The sequence below is a fragment of the Pseudophryne corroboree genome, chromosome 9 (assembly GCF_028390025.1).
Source record: "Pseudophryne corroboree isolate aPseCor3 chromosome 9, aPseCor3.hap2, whole genome shotgun sequence".
Lineage (NCBI taxonomy): Eukaryota > Metazoa > Chordata > Amphibia > Anura > Myobatrachidae > Pseudophryne > Pseudophryne corroboree.
Window position 1 is genome coordinate 208,482,872 of NC_086452.1, and position 3,802 is coordinate 208,486,673.

The following is a 3,802-nucleotide window of genomic DNA, read 5'->3' on the forward strand; positions in this document are numbered from 1 at the left end:
GATATCCTTCCTCCTCATAGAGAATGGGACTGTCCGGTTGATCTCGTTCCAGGGAAGGTTCCACCTCGAGGCCGAACTTATCCGTTGTCTCTGCCTGAGACGCATTCTATGGAGGAATATATTAAAGAGAACCTAGCAAAGGGGTTCATTCGACCTTCTTCTTCTCCAGCCGGCGCAGGCTTCTTTTTTGTAAAAAAGAAAGATGGTGGTCTGCGGCCGTGCATCGACTACAGAGGTTTGAACGACATTACCATCAAGAACCGTTATCCTTTACCCCTGATTACTGAGCTCTTTGACAGAGTTAGCGGAGCTACCATCTTTACAAAGCTGGACTTGCGAGGTGCATACAATCTCATCCGGATCCGTGAGGGTGACGAGTGGAAGACCGCCTTTAACACCCGTGACGGACATTATGAGTACCTCGTCATGCCCTTCGGATTGAGCAATGCTCCAGCTGTCTTCCAGCATTTTGTCAATGAGATCTTCAGAGACATTCTATACCGTCATGTCGTGGTCTATCTAGACGATATCCTCATTTTTGCCAACGATTTAGAGGAACATCGTTTTTGGGTTAAAGAGGTTCTGTCCCGTCTCCGTGTCAATCATCTCTATTGCAAATTAGAAAAATGCGTCTTTGAAGTCAAGTCCATTCCGTTTCTAGGGTACATTGTGTCCGGTTCCGGACTAGAGATGGATCCTGAGAAACTACAAGCAATCCAAAATTGTCCGGTACCCTTAACCCTCAAAGGGGTCCAGAGGTTCTTAGGGTTCGCCAACTATTACCGAAAGTTTATACGAGACTTTTCCACCATTGTGGCGCCTATTACTGCTTTCACTAAGAAGGGTGCTAACCCGTCCAAGTGGTCTGAAGAAGCCATGCAAGCATTTCATCTTTTAAAACAAAGGTTCATCTCTGCGCCTGTTCTGAAACAGCCTGACATCGACTCTCCTTTCATCTTAGAGGTGGATGCCTCCTCCGTTGGAGTAGGAGCGGTGTTATCTCAGAGGGCTAAAGATGGCCATTTACACCCTTGCAGTTTCTTCTCCCGGAAGTTCTCCCCAGCTGAGCGCAACTATGCCATTGGCGACCAGGAGTTGCTAGCCATCAAGCTCGCTCTAGAAGAGTGGAGGTATCTGTTGGAGGGAGCTTCTCATTCAATCACCATACTTACAGACCACAAGAACCTTTTATACCTGAAGGGCGCACAATGTCTCAACCCTCGTCAGGCCAGATGGGCACTTTTCTTTTCCAGGTTCGACTTTAAACTCCAGTTCTGTCCGGGCTCTCAGAATCGCAAGGCCGATGCCCTTTCCCGATCATGGGAGCAAGAAAATGAGTCAGAGTCTTCAGACAAGCATCCTATTATAAATCCGTTGGCATTCTCCACGGTAGGGATGGACTCTACGCCCCCATCAGGGAAAAGTTTTGTGAAGCCGATGCTAAGGAAGAAGCTCATGCATTGGGCCCATGCTTCCCGTTTTGCCGGACATACAGGTATCCAAAAAACCCTGGAGTTTATCTCTAGGTCCTATTGGTGGCCAACTCTGAAAAAGGACGTCTTGGAGTTTATTGCATCTTGCCCAAAGTGTGCCCAACATAAAGTATCCCACCAGTCGCCTGCGGGGCAACTGGTTCCACTATCCGTTCCCCATCGACCATGGACCCACTTGTCGATGGATTTCATTACAGACTTACCCATGTGCAACAAGTTCAATACCATCTGGGTGGTAGTTGACCGGTTCACCAAGATGGCACACTTCATTCCTCTCACCGGTCTTCCGTCAGCTTCCAAGTTGGCTCAAGTATTCATACAAGAGATCTTCCGACTCCACGGTCTTCCTGAAGAAATTATCTCAGATCGAGGAGTTCAATTCACAGCCAAATTCTGGCGAAGTTTATGTCAAGTCCTCCAAGTCAAGCTAAAGTTTTCCACGGCTTACCATCCTCAGACCAATGGTCAAACCGAGAGGGTGAATCAGGACTTGGAGGCCTTCCTCCGCATCTATGTGTCCTCCTCTCAAGATGACTGGGTTCAATTACTTCCCTGGGCCGAGTTCTGTCATAACAACCAGTATCATTCTTCATCTGCTTCAACACCATTCTTCACTAACTTTGGATTCCACCCTAAAGTCCCTGAGTTCCAACCGCTTCCAGCAACTTCTGTTCCCGCAGTGGATATCACCTTGCATCAGTTTGCCAATATCTGGAAGAGCGTACGATCAGCTCTGCTCAAGGCATCGTTCAGGTACAAGAAGTTTGCGGATAAGAAGCGTTGAGCAGTTCCTGCTCTCAAGGTGGGTGATCGGGTATGGTTATCCACGAAGAATCTGAGGTTAAGAGTTCCCAGTATGAAGTTTGCACCTCGCTATATCGGTCCTTTCAAGATTGAACAAGTCATCAATCCTGTTGCTTACAGACTTCAGTTGCCTCCCTTCTTAAAAATACCCAGGACATTCCATGTTTCCCTGTTGAAACCGCTGATCTTGAATCGGTTTCATTCCTCACTTCCTCCAACTCCGAAAGTCCAAACTCAACGAGGCGTTGAGTATGAAGTGGCCAAGATCCTGGACTCACGTCACCGTTACGGTCAACTACAGTATCTTATTGACTGGAAGGGTTACGGCCCTGAGGAACGTTCATGGACCAATGCTTCTGATGTCCATGCTCCTGCCTTGGTCCGGAGATTCCATTCCAAGTTTCCTCAAAAGCCAAAGAAGTGTCCTGGGGCCACTCCTAAAGGGGGGGGTGCTGTCACGATCCGGGTATCTGGACGCCATTTCTTACCCATCAGATGCCTCCTAAGGCTGGCTCAGCGCTCCAGGACCGGATCCCATCTGTTATCCTAATGTTCACATTCCTGCATCCTCTCCTGTCTCTCTGAGACGCTGTCACAGTAACGCCTTATTACATCTGGCATGGCGTCTCCCGCGGCCTCCGCCGCCGTCCCTGAGCTTCTGCATGCAGAGTGTCAGAGTGGCGATTACGTCAGCCGCGGCCTCCGCTGTGTCCGCGTGGTTGGATGTGCACTTGTCAGCCTGGCGTCTCCTGTCTCCAGTGGCCGGCGCCGCCATTACTGTTTTCATTACCACATGGATTACAAACCAAACTTCCCTCCAAGTGTCTGCATGGGCGCAGCCATCTTGGATTCTGTCAGCTGATCATTTCCTCCAATCTGTTGTCAGTATTGTTAATCTGCATAATTGCCTAGCCAATCCCTTCCTTGCTGCAGGTATAAATACACTGTGCCTGAGCAAGGAAGGCGTCAGTGCTTTGGTTGTCAAACCTAGTTCCTGTTTGTCTCTCTCCTGTGATTGTCTTCCAGGTTCCAGCTCCTGTCTCAAGACTTCCACCATAGAGATCCGCACCAGCATTCCACCTGCGGTGTAGCCTGACTCTCCAATCCATTGTGGATTCATCTGTTTCCAGCTACAACATTACCTGCTTCCAGCTCAGCTTCCAGCAGAGTACAGCTTCCCTTAAAGGGCCGGTGTCCTTTCTACACTTTACCACTCTCCACCGGTATTATTATTTCTCCGCTCTCAAGTTCTACATTTCAGTTCATATTTCATCGCTCCCAAGTTCATTTATTATTTAACTGGTTCCAGCCAGTATCCACTCCGTGCTAACAACAGTCTGGTTCCAGCCAGTATCCACAGCAGCTGTTTTATCTTCAGCAACCCAGCTTTTCCTGGAACACCAGCTGGCACAATCCTGGGTTATCTCCATTGCTACAGTCGGGCCTGGTAAGGACTTTCCATCTAGAAGATCATAAGAACTATCTCACACTACCAGTGCCCTGTG